Source organism: Dromaius novaehollandiae, chromosome 3 (assembly GCF_036370855.1).
Source record: "Dromaius novaehollandiae isolate bDroNov1 chromosome 3, bDroNov1.hap1, whole genome shotgun sequence".
Classification (NCBI taxonomy): Eukaryota; Metazoa; Chordata; class Aves; order Casuariiformes; family Dromaiidae; genus Dromaius; species Dromaius novaehollandiae.
In genome coordinates this window covers 127,820,957-127,848,076 of record NC_088100.1, presented here as the reverse complement: position 1 = coordinate 127,848,076, position 27,120 = coordinate 127,820,957, and the positions used below count along the sequence as shown (strand labels likewise).

Here is a 27,120-nt window from a genome sequence, read left to right as displayed (position 1 = left end):
ATGGGGGTGACTCGAGCCGTCCGCCCCCACCGGAGCGGCTTCCGTGCCTGGACTGTCGCGTCCCCTCGAGCTCCTGGTCCTGCCCCTCGAGGGGCCCGTCGCGTCCCCTCGAGCTCCTGTCTTGCCCTTTGAGGGGTCCGTCGCATCCCCTCGCGCTCCCGGTCCTGCCCATCGAGGGGATGAGGGGCCATCGCCGGTGGGGGATCAGGTCCTGGGGCTGGTGCTCGGCTCGGGGGGGGGGGGGGATCTTCTCGGGACCCTCACACCCGTTTTCCAGTTTCTTTCCTATTTTTAGCCCACACGAGTGCAGCCAAAACTGCATTTTAGAACAGAAACTTTGAGTTTGAAGGGGCTGCAATTTGCCCTCATTCATGCGGTGTTTTTATCTGATCTCAGGCAATATTCTGTTATTTTTTCGTTACTCAGCTACAGAGAGAGAGTGGCTATTTTCAGATTTGCCCCGTTGCTTTCGCTCTGAAGTGTGATTGCGAGTTTGTTAATGAGTGTTTCCACTTTAACAGTCCTCTGTTTTCTTTCCCCACTGATTTCGTTGAGTACCCACGGAGCATCTGCAGTCGAACCAGCCCTACCAAATTAAGATATTGGCTGGGGCAGGCACTGCTTTAACCCTGACGTGACTCATGATCATTTTCGAACCCCAGGGAAGCACAGTGTAGTTTTGCTTTGTTTCCCTCCGCCTCCCAGTTATTTCTACATTAATATCTGTATCCTCTCCTTAGTATTTGAGCTTTGATGTAGTTCAGGTAGAAATTGCAGCAGTTTCAACCGTGGGGTCTCCTGAAAGAAGCTGATCTGAAACCCCTGTAATTAAATGCGTGTAAAATGGGAAGCACCAAAAATCAAGGGACCTAATTAATCGGAGTTTTCCTTGGGGATGCAGGGCTTGTCCACAGTGACCGAAAATCCGTATTTTTTAATATCTTGTCTCTGACAGTGGCTCATGGTGTTTGCATTGAAGCAAATGCAAGAGACCAGTAGTAAGGAGTCGTGAATTACCTAAAGGGAAAGTTTCTTCCTAGTCGTGGTAGCCTAAGGCTGATTTACATCTTGCTGCATGCAGCTGCACCAGCGTAAAACTGAAGTCTGACCCCCCAAACCCTTCATTTTAAGGCGTATTCCTTGCCCTGTGAGCTGTGTCAGTCTAAAATCACACAGCATGCATCTGGAGAGCAGCTGGCTGGTGTGGTTTTAATTTTATTAAGCTGAAGTTAGCGACCGCATTTCGCTAAGGTAACAAACTTTCCAGGGGGAGACAGCACCGGGAGGAAATCGAGTCAAAAATTCACACACCGAGTTACGCTCTCTTACTGCTTCTGACATTTTCATTATCATTAAGAAGGACTTTTTCCCTCGTAGGTGATTCCCTGGCCTTTCACTGCCACGGAAGCAGCAGAAGAGGCTTTGCAAAGAGCACAGAAACCCTATTCCCACCCGGGGTGTTGTTAGAGGCTATTCTTCCTGGAAGAGCTGAAGCTGCGATACCAGCGCCCTGAGAGCTTGACCAGTCATACTCAGAAATATGAAGAGAATGTAACTAGAGGAAGTAGTGGTTGGTGAGTCAGCATGAGTAATTTTGTTCCAATGAGAATGAAGACTGAGGGTTTTTTTGTTTTTTTCTTTTTTTTTCCCTCTTAAACATTTTGGACATCATTGCTTAATGGAGGGAAATAAGTGATATTATGCCCGTGCAGGCAGCACTGCTTGAGGTTTTTAACCCCCCTCCCGTGAAAAAACAAATGCCTAGATCCGTTTTGTCTCGCCTTCCTAGGAAGCTGGGGGGGAAGAGGCTGCGACGTGCTGGTGAGTACATTCTGCGCTCTCCGCCGGCGAGCAGTTGGGCAGCGTGCGGGGCAGGACCCGAGCTCAGCGTGGCCGTTCGCCGCGGGGACCTCGGCGGCGGCGGCAGCTCGCTGGCAGCGCCGGCTCCCTGGGCTCGCTGCTCGCTGCTCCCGGCAGCGTCTCCCGGGCTGGGCACCGCAGCCGGCCTCCTCGCGCCCCGGCTCCGAGCGCGGGCTGGACTTGCCGGCTGCAGGGAGAACGCCCGGCGCTGCGAGAGCGGTACAGAAAACCGAGCCAGAGGTCCTTACCTTCAAAAGCAGCGCTGCGTTTGATGTGGGCTGTTGCACGAGGCAGCAGAGGGGCCGAAGCGGGCTGTTCCGTGCCGTCCTGCCAGCAGCTCCTCTCGCTGCCGGGGCGCTGGCTTTGGGAAGAGGTGGCTTTGAAAGCCGTGGGGACGCCAGGCAGGGCGATTTAGCTGTGGCCGTCCTGATTCGGCAGGGCTGGAGCCCCCAGCCCGTCGGCAGCAGTGCAAAGAGCCCCCGGGAGCTCTGGCTCTCAGCAGATGTGACCGCTATGTTTTGTCATTTGCTCCAAGTCTGAAACCATAATCTTTACTATACCATAACCTCCAAAACTGCATGTCTGCAGGCAGAGGGGAGCGAGAGCAAGCAGGCAGCCCTGTGTGCACAGAAACAGGTTTATGAGGCTGAATCGCGTTTGCTGAGCCATTAACTCACATGCTGGGGGCCGGTTAAGTGCAATGGTGGTGTATCTCTTCTGTTGGAAACTTTGTTTTTCAAGTCAATCTAGTTACAGTAAACGAAACTGGGTCTACAGTATTACAGGGTCACGTGGCAAACATTTTTGGTAACTTGGCTCTTGACAGAAAAAAGAAAGAAAGCAAGCAGAGCCCCGCTGAGCCATGGCATCAGAGGGAGGTGTTGCAGTCTCTTTGGGCGTACTCAGTCAAACGCGTGGGCCAGGCGGATAAAAATGAGTCAGCACCCTCGTCTGAAATGGCTCTTTCTGAAGAAGAGGTTAAATGTGCATTCGACAAGCAGAAGTGCTGTCCCGCACGCCCCTGGAAGGGAGCAGCTATTTGAGCTGGGACCGGGGAATGACTGGAGTCTCGGCTTTGGCCCTGGCCTGGGGCCTCTGGGATGTTTCCCTTGACGCTGCGGTTCAGGGAGGGCGTGCACAGATGTTCAGCCCTGCCGTGATTTTTTTTTTCCCTCCACGCTTTGTGCGGGACCTTTTCCATTCCTTCTTCCCCGGTGCCCTGGGGGCCACACGATGGGTTCTGCCGATCGTGGGGCGGATGCACGCACACAGCACGGGGCTTTCAGGGCTTGGGTGGCAACCCTGGAGTTTTGACTGGGCAATGTGTGGTCCGTCCCAAGCCGGGATCAGATGTCAGGCCTTGCTTGTCCCCCACAGATTTGCAGGGTTGCAGTTTGTTGAATTTTGTCCCAACCTGGGCCTCCTTTAGGGACCTCACTGTGCCTCTGTCACCCTAACTTCTCATTGACATTTTGGTGGTCTTTTTTGTTAAGTGCGAAGTATCTACAGCAAAGTGAGAGCCATTAGGTTTTTGTCGTGTGTCTCCGGCGATGCTCTTTCTGGCTCAGAGCACAAAGGCGTGTGGAGATGCTAGAGGGAGCGAAAACTCCAGGGAGGACCACGCTGGTCCCAGGCTGGTGCTGTGCTCCAGGACAGAGTGGCCTGGATGGAAACCCCATCCTCAAGCCGAGGGGTGAGCGAGCCTGGGACAGGCTGGGGTTTCCGGAGGGGTCCGCAGGCCCCTAGTCCCAGCCCAGGAGCATGCCGGAGGAGGCTGCTCCCTTCTGCAACGCAAGCAGACGGTGGAGGGGTTTCTCTGGGCAGCACTCCAGCTACGGCAGAGCTGCCTCTGACACACAATTCTGCTTTTTAAGAACCTTTTTATCCTACTCATGCTTTCGACACCAAGCTTTGGAAACTCAGCAGCAAGAATCAGCTGTGCACTCGCTCAGCAGAGCAGGGACAGCGAGCCCATCAACGCAATGCATGGGGCGGTTTTCACTTTTGCTTTTCGCAGACAGAAGTATTGCAAGTATTTCTCCACAGAGCATGACTTCGTAATAAATGAGGGACCTTGCCTGGGCTTCGGGCCACAGCTCTCCTGCCTGCCTGTTGCAGGGAAGGTAGTGAGCTAGGGAAACGGCATCCTTTTGCTGCAGCTCTTGGGACTGAAGAAACAACTCCTTGTCTTGCAAGTACTTGCAAGTACAGAGTCTCCAACTTTGTGTTAAGCAGCCTTGCAGGAAGAGAGACGTGCTTAGTAGGCACAGAACAGGGTTTGCTGGGAAGAGGGTGAACCTTAGGACAGCAGCATGTGTGTGCAAGGAGCGCGCGTCATTCCCATGAGCTTTGGGAGCCTTAGGGAGATCCAGCTGAAAAGCGCTGTGGGAATTGCATCCCAAGCAGGGTTGTGAAGTGCTCCGGAGGTGGGAAGTGCCTTGTTTCCCCAGGACAGCCCCAGGACGGGGACGTCTCCCACCCACTTCCATGTGCTCTCCCTGCACATAGAGGAGCCCGCCAGCCCCCATCCAGGCTTAACTCGCTCCTATTTCCAGCTCAGAAGGGCTGGGGCCACCTGGGCTGAAACTTTCTGTGCAAGACACATGCCCCAGGCATCGAATTTCTGTCTGGGTAAAACTGTCAAAATTGCAAACAGGTGGAAAGAGCAGCAAGAAATGACAGGTCGTTTGGCCGTAACCTCCGGGCATGGCTCTGTCTGCAGCATCCCAGCCCACAGGGCTTCCCGTGTCCCAGCTACGCCGTCTTGGCTTCCAGTGAGCAGTAAAAGGGGGGTCCTGGCCAGCACCTACCCGGGGCTTTGCCTCCACTGCGGCACATTTCCCAGCAGAGCTTTTCTGGTGGTAGGAAGCGATGCAGGGGGATGGCGAAGTGGACAAGACATCCTGCTCCCCTGCCTCGCCCCAGACGAGCTGGCCAGTTCGGTCCCTCCCTGGGCTGCGTCTTTCTTCAGAAGGCGTTTTCCTCCCCCTCCTGCCCTCGCAGCATTTGCTGGGCTGCAAATCTGGCTTTCTTAGGCGTTCTCGTGACATTTCCGAAATTACTCAGGGGGAAGCGCTACGAGACAGGCAGCGTGCTCACAAAGGCTATTAAAGTATCATGTGTCCTGATGTTTCTGTGGCAGAGGAAGAAAAAATGATTTTAACTGAGGTATTTGTTAATCACAGCATCCTTAAATGAACCACAAAACCCACTTTTAAGCCTTTGTGAGCGGCTGCGTAATGCTGACAAAAGAGATTAATAATGTCTCCAGGACAGAAGCAGTTTTAACAGAATTCTGCTTTCTGTCCTTCAATCTGATTTGCTACGGGACAGAAAGGGATTACGGTTAAAAGCAGTGAAGGTAAAATAACATTTCACTAATTCAAGTTAGGAGCCACAGCCGAACTTTTCTGCTTGTAGTTCATACCGCAGCTGCAGAACAACGTCAAGGTTGAGGGGATGAATTTCAGCCTGAAAATGCTGCGTGTCAGGGTCTCCAAATAGGAAATTTCCCAGAATTTTTGGCTTGCTGGAAATTAAAAACTGTGCTCTGAATTGCACCAAAGCTGAATATTTTTTTAAAATATCCCAATTTCCCGGGACCCAAAGCATCCGATCTGCAGGTGCCTTAGTTCAAGTGAAATCACTTTGAACGTAGTACGTGCACAGTGTGAACACAGCGTGGCCTCAATCGCTGTGCCAGCACGAGCACGTGTGTCTGCTCTTCTCCCCTCTGGGTGTAAAGAGGGAGTGAGTGCTTTAGCTGTGGTGCATTAGACATGTTTGTCGGAGGGTGGCCTGGATGTGAGGAGCTGGAGGCCGGAATGCGAGCTGCTGAGCGGAGATGGTGGGGCACCGTGAGGTTGCTGATGGTGGTCTGCCCGATGCCAAGAGACAGGCCAGGACGCTGGTCAGGACACAAGGAGCTGTAGGGACACAGCCAAGTCTGGACGTGACACCCGGAGGGTGCCAACAACATCACCAGAAGAGGTGCGGAGGGCTCAAAAAATAAGGGGACCAGAGCTAGGGGCCTGTAGGACCTGTACCAAAATCTCGAAAGGGCCTGCAGAGATTTCCCCCAACGTGCTGGAGAGGATAACAGCAGGGCAGTGGGTGTGCAGGGGACCCCCAGCACATAGCCAGGAGCTGCCTGCAAGGATGAAGAGTTGTCCTCTTCTGTACTTGTCCCTCAGCAACAGGACCGAGCCCAGCGATCGCAGACAGAAAAAAAAGCAGTGGTTATATCAGAGATTCAGAAAACAGGAACTGTTTCTTCACGAGAATTTAAAGTGAAATGAATTTAAAGAACTGAGACAAGTTGAAAGATTAAAACGAGAAAGGGGATTGAGTTTTGAAATGAAAAAAAATTGGTAGCCTCCAGCCAGGCCGTCATGGGGGCTGACTGGTGACAGCAACTAGCCCGGTGTGCGGTGTGGATTTCTCATAACCCAGTATCGCTTACAGTCAGGGGCTTTATTTCACTATCCTAAAATAAATCTTTCCTTTAGCAGTTTTTTTTTTTGATGAAACAGAAGCAGAGCAAGAATTCAAGCCACCAATTCCCAGTTCAGACAAATTTCCTCCCCGGTTATCTTCCCAAGCTGAGCAAATAGGACTGGGGGGAGAATACGCACCCCCAACCCGCAGTCATCCAGTGTGGTCCATAGTAATACAAGCGCAATGCAATACTGAAGCACGATGGTGTGTCATTTCCCATGAAATTGTGAGTGCCTAGGGATATAAATAATACGACAAAAAAATCAGGAGAAGGAAAAAATGAAGGTAATAGATCATTTAGAATTATAGAATGGATGTTGTAGGTAGGCAGGGACCACTGGAGGTCTCTGGTCCAAGCCTCTGCTCCCAGCAAGGCCCAATAGAGCAGGGTGCTCACGGCCTTGTCCAGCGGTGGTTTGAGTACCTCCAAGGATGGAGAGTCCGTATTTTGTCCTGCTGACCTCGTTTTTCGGCCCCAGTCTGCAGCATCCCGTTCAGCTTGCTCCGAGACATTGCATCCGTCCCGATCTGCTCTGTGGTTCGCTCACACGCTGCAACGAGATGCTGGAGGTGCAGCTCACCGGGGAATCGGGCGTCCAAGAGCGACGGGGGTGGGAAGGCGTCTCCAGGATGGGTCGCACAGCCTTGCAGTGCCCCGTGCTCGAGGTGCGCCCGTGCCAGCCGGGCCTCCGCTCCAGACAGGCTGCCAGACATCCAGCGAGAGCAGACGGCGGGCACCGCCTCCTCCTTTCTCTTCCTCCTCTCATTAACTGTTTAAAGTTCAAACCAGAGCTCGTTTTGCGGCCCAGCAGCAGCACCTGTGCCCGCGTCGCTCAGGCAGCCCCGTCCCCCCGGCGTGCAGATGGACATGGGTACCTAGCTGACAGCGACGTGGCACGGGCTCGTTAGGGCCAAGGTGAGCGATCACTACGGCAGCAGCGATGGCTCGCCCTTCTCTGCTGCCTTCAGCTGTCAGGGATTTCCCTCCCCAAGTCGTCTGCAGCCTGGCAAACCCCCAAGAGCAAAGCCAACCACCTGTGGGGCACGTGTGCTCAGCAGCACGGACACACTTGCTCACCCATCTGCGGCGCGGGCCAGGTGGCCAGCTTCTCCGTTCGCAGGAGGCCGCAAAGCAGCAGCCGCTACGCAGCATTACACGCAGTCGTATAACCTCCAGCAGAGCAGATCTGGTTGCTCGAAAGGGGCTTACGCCACGCTTAATAAGCCGCTGCGCTGCGGGTCGTGCCTTCTGCATCCACCTTGCTTTGGCAGCCGGGCACACGCAGCCTCTGTCTGCTCTGCTGGCGAAAGCGTCTCGTCCAAATGGCTTTTCGCCTCTTGCGCCAAGGCAATTCTTCAACCGTATCCCTGGGTTTTTATTCCTGGCCTTGGCCTTAATGTTTTTGGAAGTTATTATTTAGGATTCCGCTGGGAGGACACTGCTTGGATCCAGCTTTGATATTTATGCTGAGCTCATGCAATATGAGTCTCTTTCTGAGCTGTTTCAGGCTGGAGCTGTCTCAGCACTGTCAGATTGCCCAGGAGATAGGAAAACTGGATGAATTGCAACTGTTTTGTAACTAAAAGCTAAAAAAAAAAAAAAACCACACCTCTGTTTTGATTTGTTGGTGGCAGAGCAGCTAACGGGCTCCCTCCAAAATGCTCAGGGTGGCAGGTACTAACTCTCGCCTTCGATCCAGCACAACTGCTCCAAGGAAGATGTGCAAAACCAGGGTCCAGCTTTGCAGTTTGGGCAGGTTTGAATGAGCAGGGGTGGCCCCGTCGTCCTAGCTGGTGCTGAAGAGCATTGCTGTGAGCGATGGCGACCCGTGCTTTCGTTGCAACATAGCCAGACCGACTTAGCACCTCGCTACCAGCGCTGAAGAAGCTGAACCTGTCGGTATTGAACTGCAGCTGCTGAGGACGCAGTCGTGGATACCGGAGAATGGGGGCAGAAGGAGCTGTAGGTGCAGAATTAGGATATAGCTTGCTGATTTTGGGCAATTCTCCGAGCCCAGCGTAACGGCCACTTGTGCAGGATTGGGCCTAGCATCGCCAAGGGACTTGGTAGTTGCACCGTGAAGCAACTTCATACTTGCACTGTTAGTGGTTCCTGGTCTCCTCTGCCCCACCTGGGTGGGGCCAAATGCCACTTCTCCCGAGATGACACAGGTGGGCACTTTGGCCTCCCTTTACATCCAGACCCTTTTGTGCCACTGGAGCAGGACTGACAAACAGCGTGAGGCAGGTTGCAGCCCCACAATGTGCCTTGCTTCATCCCAGCACCTGAGAAAATCAGTCTTTCTGCTTCTCACCTGCACCTCCATGAGACCTAATCTGCAACTCGAAAGTGGTTGAGGAGGTTTTGGGTAGCTGGGTGACTCAAATGACGGTGTAAGAACCTGTATGAGTGCTCTGCAATGCTCTGGGCAAAGAAGAATATGAAAATACTTGCTTTTGGTCAGAAGAATAAGCAACTATGACTCAGTTACACATCGAAGCAAATCTGTTGAGTAAGATCTATTTTCACATTGTCACTGTCCTGAATATAGTAGAACTCGACCATGCACAAATGCTGCTAGAGACCGAATTGCAAACTCACGCTCTCCAGCCTGCGTGGTTTGCAAGCAGGTTCTTTCCATCTGTCGCCTGAGATTAGAACATCCAGTTAATATCATGCCTTTTTATCTGAAATGCTTGATTTAAACCATGCTGAAATAGAAGACTGGTAGGTTTTCTCCCTGGACTGCAGGGTTGCTGGTGCTCTGGCATCGTGGCAGGGGAGAGCTCCAGGGCTGAGGGTGCAGAGGGATTTCTTTTGAATTTCTGGAGCTCTTCAACTAATCTTGGGAATTTCAGTGCAACATGGAAACCAGCAGGTTGGTGCAGGGGCTGTGGCAGAGGCTGCATTAGGGATTTTGAGATCCTCTGCCACAGGTCTTTACTCTCAGATAGTGCTTTGTCAAAGGGAAAAAGCTATTTTGGGGACTTCTCTGAAAGGGTGCAGGGGGGGACCAGGGCAGATCTAGAGCTGAGTCCCCTGGGGTGGCATCCAGAGACAGTGCAGACCTCTCTGGCAAGGGATATTTTGGGGTCCCCACGGCCAAAGGGAAGACTCACAACTAGGTTGGCTGTTGTCCACAAAGATTTGGCATCCCTCTTAGGCCAGCAAAGTGGCCTCACCGCAGAACATGAGAAAGCCTTCATGTAAGAAAGAAGAGATTTTTTTAATTGGCTTTTCAATAATCTGGCTGGTTTCCTTCCCTAGCATCCCTCTTTGGCTTCCAGGCATTTGTATGAAGGTCCTGGGAAGGGGATTTAGTTGGGCGGGTTACATGTTCCCACCTCCGTCTTGGTGTCCTATCCCCAGTGCAGGTCATCTCCCCCCAGCTCAGATGCAAGGGCAAAACAGAAAACTCTAGAGTCAGGTTGGGAAATTCAGAGATTTCCTGCGTCTGACAGTTCTCCTCCCACGCAAACCTCTGTTCCATTCCACCCATGAAAGAGAGAAGCGTGTGGCCCCAAACATGAGAATCGTCTTGCTCAAGTGGAGACACACACACAGACGAGTGCATGTTTGATGTAGATGAAAGCCAGCCCAATTGCTCAGAACTAATAACAGAAAATACGGTCGAAACGACAGAGTCACCGCAGCGATATCTTGCATCTGGGCTGGAGACTTTTGCTTTGTGGTATTTAAAATAAGGCTGAAATTTTATTATCTCTCCCCCACACACCCTCCAAACCCTTCTTTTTCAATAAGAAGTGCATGCGGGGCAGTTTTTGTAGCTACAGCCTGCCTTTGACTCCTAGATAGGCAATCCAGACCTCACCAAAGGCGAGGAAACGGTCCCGCTTGCACAGGGCCCAGGCTGCCCGGCGGCACGGGCAGGATTTGTGGGGGCGATGTGGGATTCCCCACTGCCAAGTGCCTCCTTCCTCGCTGACGGGAAAACCCTTGCATTGCCCTCGGGGGCACCGGAGCTTGCGGAAGGGAGAGCATCGTTGGTGACGGGTGGAGGGTGACCAGGGTGTCACTGGAAAAACACACACCTCCTGCTATATTTTCAGCATGACTCTCATCCGGGGCCTGGCGCTCGCATGCCAGATGCACGGGCAGACGCAGTCACCAAGCAGCTGCTGTGAAGCTCTGGGAGGGTGGACTGCAACCGGTTTAGGAAACCCCTTTTAGAAGAAAGCAGCAAATACTAGGAAAGGGCAGCCCCTGCTTTCCAGCTGGCTGCTCACCTTGGAAAGGAAGCGTGCTGGAGCAGCTCATGCTGATGTCGGTGGGATAGCTTGCTTTTCTTCTTGCATATCTCGTTTTCCACCTGAAATGCTGTGATTAGGCTGGTGGTGCGGACGGGCAGAGTGTTTCGGGCTGGGGACTGCTACAGCTCCCCCAAATCCCAGGGCAGTGCCGTGCCGGCAGCCAGCACGGTGTGCAGAGCCGCAGACCCTGACCTTGTCCTGCCTAGTCCTGGGTCGTATGCTGCTGTTCCTGGCACCTTCAGCTGCCTTTACCCCCGGACCAGGGACGCTCTGCAAACAGAGCCCAGCTCATCGCAGAAATGAAGCTCTGCGTTGAAGGAAAATGCTGTATGTTCTCAGCACTGAGAGAGCACTAAACCCTTACGTTTACGCCTTCCTCTTGAAAAGAAGAAGTAAATTCCTGGGCAGGAGCTCCACAGGCATCACGGCCTTTGCTTCAGCCAGGCCAGATTTCACCCCGGTCTTTTAATAAAGGTGGTTTCCTGGAATGAGATGTGTGGAGTGGTGGTCCCAGGCAAGGCATTGCTGGGCAAACATCTGGCAGGGAGACAGAGCGGTGCTGTGGTGGGCGAGGTGCTAGAACATGAGTTGCTGGGAGCAAACATGCATGGCCCCGGACTGGGACTGCTTGCAGGACATCACATACAGGATGCAGATCTCCAAACCATCTTGCCCAGCTTCCCTCGTTCAGCTTTCTCCCACCCTCAGAGCTGGAGCTCTCGGGGTTATTTTGCAATATTTTCCTTGTAAAAGACATGTGGGTCTTGAGCAATGGCAATAGCACAGTGCTGGAGATAAGTCCTGCAAATGGAGCAGGACCTCTGCTTCCCCTCGTGCCTGTTTGTGACCTAAATTATTGCTGTGTGTCTCCGGACAGACCAGCCCTGGTCTAAACCAGGGGCAACTGCACCCAAATCAGCTCATCCCTTCCCTGCCATTCTCGAGCTGAGGCCCAAAAAAGACGGGGTGGCAAAGGAAAGAATTCGTACAACCATGTTTGTCGCGCGTCGAAACTGAAACCAGAGCTCCGTAGGTGGGGATTTATCTCCTAACGTCAAAACCGAGCTCCAGCCAGGCCCCCCACCAACGCACCGGCTTTGCCCGCTGCCCACAAACCAGCTGGGAGGCAGGAGCCCGCCGAGCATGAAACCAGAGCGCCTACGGCTCCGGTGGTCAAGCCCGAGCTGCTTTCTTGCCTCTCGTCTTCTTTCTTTATGAATAGCCTGTTCCATATATGAACTTGCCCCCGGGGCAGGGCATGAGTGCACAAATTCAAAACCCAGGAGAAATCATTTCTGAAGTGATTCATTACTGACGAATTGCAACCCCGGCCCAGCCCTCTTTTTTTTTTTTTTTTTTTTTTAAATAACGGGCTAGATTGTTTTTTTTTTCTTTACCGTCCCCTCCGTGAGAATGAACATCCCCCGTGTTTTCAAGGTGTTCACGGCAGAGCCGCGGGGACCGTGGCTGTTTGCACCGGCCGAGCTCCCCGTTGCGGGGTGCAACGCAGCGGTGCGCTGGCGGCATCTTCGTGCCGGGGGTCTCCACTGGGTAATTTTCATTCACTGATTTCACCGGGGAAAAAAACCCTAAATGCATCGGGATTTCTGCAAAACTTCAGGCCCTTTGTGCATGGAGGCTTAACCTGGGTGATCTTCCCGTGGGCCCTCTGACCCCGGGGAATCGGGCTGGAAAAGTGACCTTGCATGAGAGAGCACATCCCACGTTTGTCCGTACTTTATATTAACAGCTGGCTCTGTTTCCGTTTATAAGGGAATGAAGTTTAAGGCAGTTTTTCAGTGGCTTGCGGCATTTCAGATTATAGGGATGCCACTAAACTATGTGGACAAATCGCTAGCTGATATTTCCCACTCGGGACAAAAGCCCCACATGAAGGCAGTCTCCCCTGTTGCTCCCCAGGCTCTTGAATTTAATTGCAAAAGCAGGTACAGAGCATTGTTTAAAGTTAAAATAAGCCATATCTTCTCACTGATCTCATTGCACTTCTCTGAGCAATTACAAAATATATTTTTTTCTAACCACAAAGGCAGTGCTAATATCTATATTTTCAAAAATCAGCTCTGTTAAGCACATATGTGTCAGGTTTCATGGTGTGACATCTAAGAACTTCAGTCATTTTATTCCTACTCGGAGTATTTATTTTTAAATGTGATAAAAATTCACATTTGTAATAGTTACATTCATTGCTGATGGGAAAATGGAGTTTACTGCAGTCTCCTGCTGGGCATCTCAGAAATTTGGTGACTGCTGCTAGAAAAATTAGCAGCTCCGTTAGAAAACGGGCAACCACCGAATGCCTCCTCGTTTTAGCTGCCAGTCGGCACAGGGAAACGAGCTGCACCGACTTGCTTAAGAAAGAATATTCACCCAAACAGAATTAAACTATTTAAATGTACGTCACCTTATCACCGTAGAGCAATAATCTCTTTTTCAGAGCTTAAGCGGGGACTTTTCGGAGGTTCTTTGCGAAGGAAAGCACAAGTAAAAATACCCAGTTCTCTTTTTGCATCTGGCTCTGCTCGCAGCCTCAGGCGGCACGAAAAAATGAACTTTCACATGCTGCCTGCACCACATTCGCTCGCTCGCCTGCTCACCCCACATTAAAAGGAATTCCCAAAGCGTGACAGTAAGTTAATTGTACATCTCTGCAAACCCCACATATCACTTTTGTTACTTTCATTATCACTCGCAAAATAAAATAGCGCTCGCCGTGCACATGATTCAGCAGAGCCCTTCCCGGCGCCGATGATCCTTGGGCAGAGCCAGGCGCGGTCCTTCGCCTCCGCCGGTGAATAATCCCGAGAGGCGGCTGCCTTCTGCCTCTCCCACGGAGGAATCACTGCCCTTTTATGCCCTTTTACGTGCTGGGAAATCTGTCTGAAAAGGTCACACCGTGCTAGATCATCCCCTTGATTCTCCGATACACGCACACATATATATTTAAATTACAAGGCAATGCTGCAGTGCTGCTTTGGATGTATTTTTTTTTCCCCTGGAACACCCCATTTGCACCAAACTCTGGCAGGGTTTAATTTGCTTTTTCCATTAGTTTCGATCACACATTTTAACAATCACCTTTTCTCCTGACGAGAGTCTTGAAACAAGGGATTTCACACAGAATTTTAATTTGCTCAGAAAAAAGCGTGTAACAGCAGTTCAGACTCGAGAAAGTTTCCAGCACTCCTTTTTGAGAGTTGTGCTTAGTTGTAGTGTTGTCTGCAAGCTCCACTCTGATCAAATAATTTTATTAATTAAAACAGTCAAGAATTTTTCAGCACCAAAGGTGGTACATGTATGTCCTCCAGGAGGACAAATAGAGGTGGAAGGTGTAAATTTAGCCAGGTTTTATATTTAAAAAGGAGCATTTTGACAACGGAGTAGACTCCTAATTGTAGACCTGTGAAATACTTTATCCTTCTAATCTCTGAGCAGGCAAATTTTCGAAAAGAACAGTGAATTCAGGACTTTTCGTGGTGGAAGTCTGACCTAAAATGCAAGTGTAGGTGCAGTCCAGCCTGGGCAACCGTTGCTGCTGCTTTCGGAGCCTTGAAAATGATGTTGCCCTGCAAATAAATGCCCACGGCCAAAGTGGGAGGAAGAGGTTTTGGCTGTTGGGGCAGAAGCGGCTTGTGCAAGGGCTTTGCTCCATCGCGTTGCCTGCGAGGGGATTTTTTTGGGGGGGGTCGTGCTTCGGTTTGCCATCCCCGCCGACGCCGGGAAAGCGCGCCGTGCCAAAAATCACTGTGCTCGCCTCGCTGCCTGCTTCCTTTTTTTTCTTTCTTTTGAATCTGCTTTCTTCCAGCACTTTCTCTGCGAGCGTGCGGGCGAGCCGAGTTATTAGCAACAGTTCCTGCCCGAGGTCTGTAGGGGGGGTTATTAATAAGGAAATAGCTGCCGCGCCGCGCTTGCCGCCGGCGGCTTCCCGAGCGGGACCGGTCCCCGGCGCACCGTCCCGCGGGGACGCCTCGGGGCTCGGCTCGCTTTTCCGTGCAAAAGCGAGGCGCTCGCTGAGCCAGCGATAAGCGGCCCCCGAATAATTTTGCAAGAAGCGTCTTGCTGCCGAAACGCTGCGGATTTCCAGGGAGGGCCTCGTTGCCTGCTCTTCCCGTTGCTGGGCTGCATGGGGATGTCACCGTCCCGGGATGCTGCGACAAAACCGGGAATTTCGAGGCAGCGAGCGGCTGCAACACCCCGTGCAGCGCCTGACCCCACCACCCCGTGCATCGCCTGACCCCACGTGCTGTAACCTGTGCCTGCACGGTGGAAAACCCATTTTCCAGGCCAGGCTCTCCCTGCTGCGGAGACGTAGAAAGCGGCTCCTCTAGCAGCAGGTTTGCTAAGGGCGGCTCTGCAAAGGCACTAAAAACTCTGCGCTGAGCTCTTCCGCGCCGGCTCGCCCTGCTTTGGTGCATCGCGGAGGCAGAGCCGCGCCGTGGTTAGAAAGCACGCCGACTTATCGCCCGCTTCGTTGGGAGCATTTTCACTGATTTTCACTCTTACTCATTAGAAAATACGCCGCTCACCCACAGATGCCAGGGCTTTGAGCTCAAAATTTCTTCAGAGAGGCTTTTTCTCTAATGGGCTTTCTTCTCGCCGCGGCTGCCGCAGGCGAATCCCGCCCCACTCGAGAACGGTTGCTCTCGTCGTCCAGGGGATCGGTGGCACGGGAAATACCAGCGTGCTACCGAGCAGCTGCTTGGGCCGCGGGAATTGTCGTTTTTCTCTAAGATTTTATTGCAAAATGGTTGTGGCTTCCAGCGTTAGAGGTGGTGTTAAGCGTTATAGCCGGGATCTGCAGCCGCCCCACCAGAAATCCCGTCTGCGACTCAGTTACTCCGCGTAACTTCGACCCTGGCGTCTCCGCTGAGGGTGATTTTTATTTTGCGATTAGTCAAATCTCTCGTTAGGTGAGCCAGAAGAGAAAGACTGCGGTGATGCCGGTACAGAAATGAAAGCTGTTCAGAGGTCTGCCCTTTTCAGGCACCTTTTCCACTTTGATGCATTCACCCAAACCTACCCCGAGTTAAAAGAAATAGAGCCGCTGTCAATTCTCGGGATGATTAATGACTCGCAAATTTTAATCCATCTCTTTTCAGACTGTGGCGGGGCACGAGGCGAGTAACGTCCGCAGCGTTTGCTCGCTGCTCTCGCCGAGTGCGCCGCATCCCTAAAAAATCTTCTTTTTATGCGTCTGGGGATGAACCTACTCGACGGAGAATTTTTGAATTCCCTGTACGCGCGCTCTGCATGCGAGTATTTCGAGATACTGAGTCAACAGAGTGAATCACCCGCCTGTTTGGGTAATGTCAGCTACACCCATGCGCTGGCATTGTGTGCCTGTTCTGTGGGGATATATATGCGTATTTAGTTATTTAAATCCGGGGATGTGGAGCTGGTGCTTTTGCAAATCTGCTGGGAACTGAGAGATAACAAGATTTAGCACAATCTCCCAGGTACAGATATTATAGCAAGTTCGAAGCAAGAGTTTCCAAACGAGTATTTCTATAGCTTCGTGGTTCTCCTGGATTCCAGTCACTCAGGAGGTTTTCATGTTTTTAAAGAATACCTAAACACTTTGCTTGCTCATTTAAGAGACTGGAGCAAATCCAGAGCAAACATTGCTAATGCTGAGATAAATAATCTGCGTTGTATAACAGACGATGGCTTTTTTTCCAATTAAGAAGCCCTCCTTTTTCAACTGCTCACCGACTGCAGCCGCTGTCTGGACTTCCTAACTGCAGGAGAGCGGTTTTTTTCCTGATGCCCCGAATAAGAGCATCACCAGCCAAATTGGGGTGTGTGAAGGGCTCCCCGGCAGCCTTTGCAAATCCTGCAGAAACGCAAGCGATGAAAACGTAAGCGCGGGCAGTTTGCTGGCAAAAAAATGGGTTGCACCGTGGTTGCGCTTGTATGCAAAAGGGACCCTCTGTTCGGGGAGGCCGTGGTGCCCCTGCTCGCTGGGGACAACGGAGCTGGAGGCACGGCACCTTGTTGAGTCAGAGAGTTTGGGCTGTTTGCTACAACAGTTTTCTGCGAGTAATGACGTTTTCCTGCAATAATAACAAATAACAGCAGAAACAGGCCAACAAGCGCCGTTCGGCACTTGGCAAAAGTGATTTATAGCTCCCGATGCGTAAGCCAGCATGAGCAGAAGTGCTTAGGAAGGGATTTTTCTCGCAGGAGCTGAAGCCAGGGAGAAAGGGCTTGTTCGGGAGATGTCGTTTGGGGCTGTGCTCCCGCTGCTGCCCATCGCCGGATTTTGGAGCAGGAGGGCAGAGCCGTCGAGGCGAGCGGGGAGCCCTCGGCCGGGCTGCTCGGAGATGCTCTAGAAGGGGATGTGGTTTGACCCCAGGTGGGAGGGTTTAGCCTTAGATGCTGTTTATTTGCATACCCTCGTCCGAAATGAGTGTTTCAGGACAGCGCGCGGAGGCTGCCTATCCCAAACGCCCATATAAAAACGGGGGCCGCGTTCGGACAGAGCCGCGGCGAGGGGCCGGCCGGCAGCGCTCCTTATCGCCGCGCGCGTCCCGGCGGCTCAGAGGGGCCCGCGAGCGCGGAGGCAGCGACGGCGGGGCTTGAGGCCTCCCCTCCCAGTCCCCCAAGCCTCCCGCTTCATCTCGGCCGGCCACGGGGTCTTCTCCCGGCAGCAGCCTCGGCACCGCCGCGACCTGCTTTCCGCGGGAAAGGCGGTGTTTCTCGCCGAGCGGATGCTGCCCCGGTGCTGCGGGAGCATCGGGCTCGCGGCGTGCCAAAAAACTCATCCCGGTTTCTCTCGCGACGCCCGGAAAGATCCGTCTCGGCCGTGGTGGGGATGTCTCTTTGCACAAACACTAATAGCAATGAACACCTAGGTAGAAAGTTGCCTGTAATACTAGACAGCGCGGCGCGTCTAGCATGTGTGCTGGTGCACAGGCTCGTTCTGCTGGCGTAAATTTGTGCTGTAAAAGCGTTTTTTTTTCATTGTCTGTGTACTAGAGCCCTTGAACTATTTCAGAATGACTCAGAAATGAGGGAATAGGCTTGCTAAAAGAAACCGCCAGGCTGAAAATACTATTACTCTTGAAGACTATAAAGTCAGAAACAAGGAAAGGAGAAATGCGACTGTGAAAACGACGCTCTACCAGCCGCAGCACGGTGATTCAAAGGCGAACTAGGAGAAAGTGCAGCCCCGCGCGCCGTCGAGCAGCCGCTGGCAATCGTTTCCGTCTGCAGCAGCCCCGACCCAAATCGCTCGTAGGAGGTGCAGCCCACGGGCGGACGAGGCGAACGCGTGGTCGCTCCGGTTAGGACCGCGGCCCGCCGTCCCCGGGGCTCCTTCCTGGCTGGCCGCGCTGTGCCGGTGGCCGACGGCATCCGTGGAAGGGCTCTGGGCCCCAGGTGCTGCCAGGGTGGTGAGCGAGGCCGCGAAGAGCAGTGCCCTGCCAGAGGCTTGGGTTTCAGAATGGAAAAAAATCCCTCCCTGGAGTTTTGGGTTGATTTCTGGGGTTTGGTTTAACCCGAATCAATAGGAACTTGGCTTAAGCTTGTCCTGGCAGCAACGGCCCTTCCGAGCAGCGGCTTCGGCACAAGCCGGTGAGCGGCCACCACCACGGGTGCCACCACCGCGAGGACACGAGACACGGTCCTCTCCCGCCTGCCGCATCCCCAGCCTTGGCCCTGCCGGGGACCTGCTCTGGCCAAAAGAGCAGGGCCAGCTCCCCCGCCGCCCTCGCGCCGGGAGGCCACGCTCGGAAGAGCCCGGGCAGCCCCCGGGAAGGCTGGCTGGACTCTGACATTTGCCAGGTGGCTTCTGCTTCCTTCCCTCTGCACGGGCAGGCCTTCGCAGCCCGGGGCCTTTCCCTCGCCGAAGGGGCCTCTAAGTCAGGTGTCAGCCCTAGGCCCCGGCGTGGGCTCCCTGGGGACCGAGACGACACCTCCAGAAAGTGGTTTAACCCACTTCTCGCAGCTGCCGGCTGCAGGACGGGTTGCGTCAGCCCCCAGAGGTGTGAACTTTTCCATTGACTAGCGGTAACTTTGACGACTCGTTTTTGCCCAGCTTCTAGAGGAGCTAAAATTAGGCGAGGGAAGTTTCTGCTAAGTCATGTACTTTTGCAGACCCTGCCCACCACCCGGCAGCCATCCCTCTCCCTGCAGAGCAGCTCCGGGGCTCCTGGGCGACCACCATGGGGTGGGAATGGGGTGCAGGGACTCAACGCCGGGGCAGACCCAGCCCTGCAGCGAGAGGCCACCTCTTGCTGGCTCACCCTCCAGAAACCGCTGCTCCCCTCGTATCTGCTTTTCCAGGAATTGGTTACACCTCTCTTCTCATGCTCTTTTTTTGCAAAGCAGAGAACCAGACACTTGCAAACAGCAACAAAAAAACCCATCCTGACCCTTTATTTACATAACAGCACGATTAACCCAGCAGTTATTAGCAACCGTCCCGTAACAAACCATCGTGCGGGGGCCGCAAACAGAAATCAGGAAGAAAAACAATCTCATTTCGTGCTTTCAAGTCAATTGTGAGAGAAATGCAGCCCGAGAGATGTCCTGACTTTGGGCGCGGGAGGGGACGGCTGTGCTGCAGCACGCTCAGATCCTCTGGGGCTGTTTAGCTGATGGATGTGTTTCCAGGAGCAGGGCTTTTCCCTTGACAGCCAAGGTTGTTTATTCCGTAGGAACAGCATATAAAAGTGGCCCCAAGGGTAGGCATAGCTGTTCAGAAGGGGGGAAACCCCTACCTGACATGCACCGATCGTAGCACTGCGTGCAGAGCAGAGTTAGCAAAGCATCGTGTCTTGCTGCAGAGCAGCAGTCAAAAATGCATCTTGAGTGGCTTTGGCTTTTTTTTGTTGTTGTTTTTTTTTTTTTTTTTTGGGGGGGGTGCATTAAAAAAGCCAGGGACTGCAAAATGTCTTCTCCTGGCAGTGACATTTATGGTGGTGATCTCAATCGTTTTGAACCTGGCTACAGGACTTGCTGAAGGCCGGAGAGGCTTCAGGCTGCAGATGGGCCACCAAAGCAAACTTCAGAGATCTGCCAAAGGCACTGAGGCCCCGGCGTGCAAACCAGGCGGGAGGGGACGAAGGGGGGGGGCTGCAGAGGCATGGTGTCCCCCGAGGCTCCTTAGGGAGAAGCCCCCGGCCCCAGAAGCGTTGCCCTCCTGGGGAGAAGGTGCACCAAGGCGACGTCTTTGCCGGCTCTTGGAGGGGTGATTAATCAGCGCGGCGCGACGGGAGCCGCGGCAGCCGGCGAGGATGACAGAATGGGGTTTCTCGGCGCGAGGCTGACGTCCCTCGGGCCCCGCGAGAGGAGAGGCAAACCGGGATGATGCCTGCGGCTCGTCTAGGCTATGCACCAGAGAGAAGTCAAAACCTGCTCAGGTTTTCATGCCAGAGCTGGCAAAAATACCGGGAGAGAAAACAGAGCGCAGATGAACGGGGACGGTGGTCCCGTCAGGGCTGCCCTCGCTGTTTCCTGCAGCCTTGGGCTTGGTTCCTTTTTTTCTCCTTTTACCCTCGTCCTGCTATCGCTCTTTGCCGTCGCGTTTGCCTCTTCTGCACATGTTTTGCCACTGGCAGGTCTCCTCGTTTTGCTCTTGAGGGATTAACGCTGGGCCGAACCCGTCCCGCCGCGCAAAACCGGCCCGGTGGCTCGCGGCGCGTTTGTACGGCCCCCGTTCCCAACCGTGCCGAGCCGTCTGCGAGCCACAAAATCCGAGCTCTGCAATTTGACTGTCCTGCCGAGGTGCCTTCACGTGCGGCTGAGCCTCGGGGCTCAGCCACAGCCTGCGACCACGGTTTTCTTCCAGCCCTGGTTTTGTGCTGGGGTGGATGGAGCGAGGAACAGCCTCCAAAAAACAGGGGCTGGGGAAGGATGCTGCTTTGGGGCATTTCTTGGCAGCTTTGGGCCCTCGGTCGAGACTGGCAAGGCTAGCAGGGGTTATTTTCACAACATAACCAAAAATAGGGAAAACTATGCCCATGTGTTTCATACCACCAACGGCGTCATTCTCTGCGACGCTCCTCCGGGTGAAAAACAGGCATTTGGGGAGCGTGAGTCACCTTGTTCCCTGCAGCCCCCGGACTCTGTCGCAAGCCTCTGCCTGGCTTTTTGGGGACAGTAGCTAAGGAAACGCCTGCAGCCTCCTTATCTCCGGGCGATGCATGCCCTGTAGCTCAGCCTTTGATCCTCATTGTATGCAGAGCTCTCCCGGTTGTCCCTGTTTGCTCAAAGCTTGTGCACCCAGAGAGATGGAGAGCGATAGCGAGAAGCCTTTCTAAATTTAAGCCTGGCCTGATAAAAAGCTTTTTCAGTGGCGTCCCATGTGGAGATAAGTGTAGGTAACACGTGAAGCCGACACGCTTGGTAAACCTTTTTAAATGTCAGCTATCTCACAAACACCATAAATGCCTCCTCTCATAATAACCAAACGTTTTTAAAATATATTTTTTATGTAAATACGTTTTGCAAAACCACAAGATGTTTCTCAGTTTTGTTTTCAGCTAGCTTTGATGAAAAGATTGGCATCTTATACCTAAGTCAACAGTCACAAACTGAGCTCAGCGCGGTGCCTCGGGGTGCGGGGAGCGCAGAGGTGTCACACACACCGAAGGGGAATATTTCACAAATCATCCTGGGAGAAGTGGAGATATTATTTCACGCGGCTGCTGAACTGGGCTCTCCGAGCAGCGCTCACAGCCCACTTGCTTGCCGGGGGCACCGGGAGCTGCCCTTCTCTCCTCCCCGGGCTTCAGTGCTACCCAACACGCTTCAGCAGTAGATAGCCCCAAATCCTTGTCCTAACGTGCGTTTGTCAATTTTTTTCGAACTGATTCTCACAGAAGCCATTGCTAAACCTGTATGAAACTCGTAGTATGATTTTCCAGGTGGGTTTCATTTTCAAGACAGCTGTCACATTTTACTGCGGTACAGTAAAATGAATCTAATAGCAAAATTGCTGATACAAGGCAGTCGGCACAATTAGCTCTTTAATTCTTCTCCAAGCCCTTGAACAAACTGATCGACTTGAAAAAGTATGAAAGAGCAAAAATAGATCAATCACGGTGCAGGCTCTCTCTTCCCTTCGTAGTTCTCCTTTAATCTGAACACCCAAACGCAGTTTAAACAGCAGCAAAATTATGCACGTTTGCAAATGTTAAGTCTCCAGCTTCCTGTCGCCTAGGAATAATTATAAATTAGTGCCTAAAAGTGCCCAATATTTTGGCTTCTTCAAACGGGGTGAAGTGCGTAGTAAAAGCATCACGTATAGCCCACTTTCAGGGGAGCCTTTGGTGTTTCACTCTTTCCACATGAGTCAAACAAAAATGATTTTTCTAAATCTTGCGAGTGGGGTTAATCGGCGTCGCCGGCGAGTGGCAAATATTAGTACAACTGATAGTGTGTTTAATCATGCATCAGAGAAATGGATGAGTCAAAATCTGAATTTATCGAACCCTACCTATTTCGGCTGCGTTTTGCCTCTGTTCTTAAAATAAGCACGTGTGGAGCATTTTTGCTTGAATAGCAGTCGGCTGTTTAGGGCTGGGAGAACTAAAATAGTTAAAGTGGAAATTAATTAAGCTTGGGTTTAACATGCAACCTTTTGCATTCGCTGTTTAACTACTCCTGCTTGATGAGTCGTTATTTATTTGCTTGATTTTTTTTTGCTGGAGGTTTTTCTGAATGAGCAGCCTGGCACGCTGGCTGCCTGCTGCTCGGGGAGCGATGCCTTAAAAACAGCATGGAAACCACACAGGGGGGATTTTATCACATAGTAAAAAATCGAGGCATATTTTTCGTGCGTTTTTGGTCACTATTTATCGGTGATAAATAGAGGAAGAATAGGTTTCAAACGAAGCATGTTTTCTTTTGTCACAGGAAGTGGAGAGAGCATTGGAAGAACCGTGATATATTTTCTTTTTCAAAATTTCAGAGCAAAACAAAGCAAAACAAAACAAAAACGAGCACCCCCCCCCCCAGGTGCATATCTCCCTTCTCCTGCAAGAAATACAGATTTCAGGGAAGCCCAAAAAGTGCAAGGCAGGAGGGAGCCGTTTCTCCTCGAGTCTCCAAGGGGGATAAGAGGGATGGGGATTTCTAAGCGCAGCTTATCGCCCTCGTTCCAAGGGAAATTGTCCCGCGCGGCCGGGCTTGGGGACGCGTCTGAGCGGTTTCAGAACGTGTCATTCCCCCCGTTGGCCCCGCGACACCGCGCTCGCGTGGGAGACGGCGACGGCGCCGAGAAGCCGGGGCGACCTGTTGCTATTTCAGAGACGGAGGCTGGAATTAAACTTTTTAGACTTCCCTCTCCGGCAGCAGGAGGGTTTTTTTTTCCCCCTCCCGGGCGCAAAGCTAATTCTGGAGGGGAAAAAAAAAAAAACGCGAAAAAAAGGCTGTTTTGTTTCCGTTTGGCTGCGTGTGAAAAGCCAGCAAAAGGCAGGATTAATCCCCCACTTTTTTTTTGTAATTTCAGCTGGTTTCTGCAGGCTCACGCGGGCACGCGCCCCTGTCTCGTTCGCATTACTTTCATTTTATTTTTAAATGCCTTGAATCTGTGGTATTAATTTGCTCTTTGGTTTCGATATTAATATCGAACAGGGGCCAGATCGGTGGCGTTTGTTTTCGGTGGTAAATAACCGCTCAACTGATTGAATCCACGTGGCATCTCGTAAAACGAGGGCTCGGTCCCCGTGCTGTCACGCTTTGGGAGCGCAGGGGAGCCGAAGGCAGCGCGAACGTGGTCGAGCTGCTGCAAAAACCCCGTTAACCGATGGCTCTGGCACAGCGGGGGAAGGCAAAGAATTGGAATTAAAATGAATATGCCAAGGAAAGGCACCGTGGTGTACCCAGGCTTGCAGAATTACCTGGAATTAGCCTAGCAAGGACGAGTAGCTGCCTCGGGGGTATTGTGTTTTTTTTTTTTTTTTTAAAAAAAAGTTCTGCAAAATGACTATTTTTGGACAAAATTTGCGCTTTTTTTTTCTCATTGTGCTGTGGCTTTTTTTCACTGTATTTGCCACTGTACTGTAGCTGAAAGGTTGCAAACAGTTTTGGGAACAAGATGTCTGCCTAAAGCATGACAGAATTGGCCACAAATTGCAGATGCTGCTGATAACAAAAGCCAACAACATAAAAATATGCAGAAAAACAACATGTTAAAGGCTGCGAGACCACTGAGGCTCTTTTTTTGTGTGTTTTCAGCCGGTTCCGTAACGATGGAAGTCAAAACACATGAAAGGGAAAAAAGCCTTTTTGTTGAATCGGGTGCCCCGCCGCCGAAACGCCGCCAAACGAAATGGCTCGACCGCCTGGGCGGCAGCCCCCGGCGTGGGCACCCCCGGCCGGCGACGAGGACCCCCCCGCAGCCGGAGGGCACGGCGTCGCCGCGGGGGCTGCAGCCCCCCCGGGGCAGCGATGCCAGCCGCGGAGGATGCCGCCGGGCAGCCGGTCCCGGTCGTCGCGGTGGCTGCGAGTATTTTCACCCCAGCACGCAGGGTGCGGGGGGAAAAACCTGCCCGGGCTCAGCGCGGCGTTTTTCTCCGAGACGGGTTAATCCAGCGCCCCGGCGACTCATTTTTCTCCGAGCAGAGTGGGGGGGGGGGGCATCGCCGAGCTGCCTGCTAGGTGATACCTCTCTTTGTTTCAATAAATCAGGCTCGGCTCAGAAATTAGGATGAGGTTTTTGTTTTTGTTCTACTTATTTAATCTTTGTTTTTATAAATAAATACAAATAAGTCAAACTGAAACTCGATGGCTTTGGTGATAATAAAAGAGCAGCCCTGGGGAAATTTTCTTCATTAACATGTTCTTTCACAGCCCACACTCGAGTTTCGGTAGGAAAACTGCTTAACCTTTTCAGCAGCAGCAGCAAATACCTTTTGAAGTCCCAACGTGCTCAAATTCTGGGTTCGCGATTTAAGCAGGGTTATGAATCGCCGGGGCGATGCTATTTTAAGGTCTGCGAGCAGAGAGCAGCCGCCGTCATCTCTCTCGGCTGAATTTACGGCTCCCCGCGCCCTGCCCGGAGATGCCTCGCGTTTGCCTCTAGCACCTGCGCGGGCGCTGCCGGGAGAGTCGCCCCGATGCCACTTTCCATCAGAAATCCGGGCTGCGGTTTAGCGTGCCGAGCAAATCGGATTTGCTCCAGGCGCCCAGTCCTATGCTGTTTTCTTTAGCTTTTCGGTTTCTTGCTTTTTTTTTTTTTGGTGCTTTTTTTTTTTTTTTTAAAAAAAATCTCCCCTTTCCTTCCTGGTGGCTGCCTAAGGCAGCTCCTGCTCGTCGGATGCCGGCGAGGCGTCGCGGCGAACCCGCAGCCTGGGAAGAGGCGGAGGAGCAGCCCTGGCTGGGAAGGGCTCTGCCTCCCTCCCGGCTCCGGCGTTTGGGTCTCGGGGGTGCCGCAGCAAAGCCCCGTGTGAGGCACCCCACGGCTCCTGGGGCAGCGGGGGGGCTAATGCCGTGGTCCAGGCAGTTTGGGGGTTTTGGGGTGCACGTGTGAGCCCTGCACACCCGACCACTGCAAACACAAAGCAGAGCAAAGCCACTGCTTCGCAGAGCAGCCGACACGTGCTCGCCTGAGCTCTCCTTCCCGAGCGATGTCTCGCCCTTCACCGTGCCAGTTTCTAGCTATAGCCTCTGAGCAGAGGGAAGAACATGAAAAAGATGAGAAAATAAAGGAAGGCAGCTTTTTTGTTGTTGTTGCAGGGCAGACCTACTAGCTCTTCTTACAGCATACTAGTTTTTAGTATTTGCAGCTCACTTCCTGTATGAGGTTAGTTTGTTTATCATAAAAACCTATTTTTAAACCCATTTCTGCCAATAAGTAATTTGAATGCTAATGTCAGTCACTAATAACGTCTGATTCACGGGCGGGCACCGCCGCTGCGTCTCTACGCTACGCTCTGAATCACCGTCTCCGGAGGAAAAGGGCAGCACGATCAGGAGCAGCAAGGGAAGGGCTCTGCCTAAGGGGGGGGAAAGGGGGGGGAGATTCGTCAAAGCTGACTCTGACCATGACCTCTCCCGGCCACAGCTCCCCCCCCGCCGCAGCACAGAGGGGTGCAGAGCAGCAAGGAGACCAGGCAGGCGCCGGGGAGGGATCGTCGGTGGCCTCGTGTCCGTGGGGCTGCCGAGACGACGGTCCCATGGTGCGACACTGGTCCCATCCACCAGTGCTGTCCCAGGAGGGCTGCTACTGCGATGCTCAAGGCACCCTAAGGCACAGCATAGACCAGGTCTGAGGTTTTCTCCCCAGCGTCATCTTGTGTCCTTCGTGCCTTTTGAAGAGGTGCTGCCTCTGCCTCTTTTGGGACAGTCCCACTGGGACATCACTCCTGTCGTTGCCTTCAGGCTGCTCAGGGCAGAGGGCAAGCAGGACACACAAAAACCAGCATTTGGTTTGACGTCCCATACGTAGGCTTCTTTCCCTGGCTACATCCCTCCTCCCTCCTTCAGGACCTATGTGATTGGTATTGAGTTGAGCTCTATTCATGAGAAATTAAGCTCAGCTCTCGTGCTCACCATGGGCCTCAGATCTGCCTTAGCCTTCTGCTTAGCCTTAGCTTTCCAGAGCTGTTTTTTTGGTGGTATGGGCAGACCGGTGTGTTGCCGTGTTGATAGCAGGGAGGTGGTAGTCAGCGTTTTTTTTTAATCTCTGCTTTTGTTTCAGAAACACTGTAAAGTGAAATGGGAGGCGACCTGAGGCAGTTGCTCAAACTAGCAGCAGGACCGTGAGCCCCTCTTGGATGCCTGGGTTGGCTGATGGTACGTTCAGACGGGACCACGGGCGCCCCAGCACCCATGCACCCATGCACCGGATGTTTGCAGCGCTGGATACGGTTGCAGTGCTCCAGAGATGGGTTGCGTGTCCTGGCCTGAGCGCTCTGGTCACGACCGTGCTTAGAGCTGACTGCAGCACATGAATTAATCCAGATGGTACAAAAACACTGACCGCCATTGGGACAGAGGTGACCTAAGTTATTTAAACACTTCCTGGAAAACGCTAAAGATTATTGAACAAAAATAGCCCCTGCATTGTAGTATGAAAGGAGGGATGCAGTTTATTGTGAGTAATAATGAATATTTGTCCTATAATCTACGAAAATAATTTGGGTCACCACTGTCTAGCAAGTAAAGCATCTTGAAGGGAGCCTTCATCTGAAGGCTAACCTCTGTGTTTAATTTCCTCCAAACTCTACTATAAATCATCTCTGTGTGACACGATACTGAGCTGTCATGTCCTCCCGTGCTCTGTGTCTTCTAAAGGCACCTGGACAAAGGCAGCCCTTATCTGTGGGCACTGGCAAAGCGTGCCAGATACGGGACAGGAGAGGAACACTTGCCTGTGAAAAAGAGCCCAAAGCAACAAAATAAACCCATCCCAAACTGAAACGCACACTGTCGTCTTTGCTAACGAAACCTCTCTTTTCGGGTACGAATAACAAGAAGCAGAGGCAGGAGGCTGCCTAAGAGACCTGCAGCAAAGATGTGTCA

At 52.6% G+C, this 27,120-nt stretch overlaps 1 long non-coding RNA gene across 1 annotated transcript; it reads left to right on the top strand.

Annotated features, from left to right (window-relative positions):
• The first annotated feature begins 1,582 nt into the window (after positions 1–1,582).
• Positions 1,583–27,018, top strand: LOC112989314 (uncharacterized). The gene is made up of 2 exons (XR_010388671.1): positions 1,583–1,821; positions 26,297–27,018. It is a non-coding gene; the product is annotated as an uncharacterized LOC112989314 (long non-coding RNA).
• Positions 27,019–27,120: the final 102 nt, after the last annotated feature.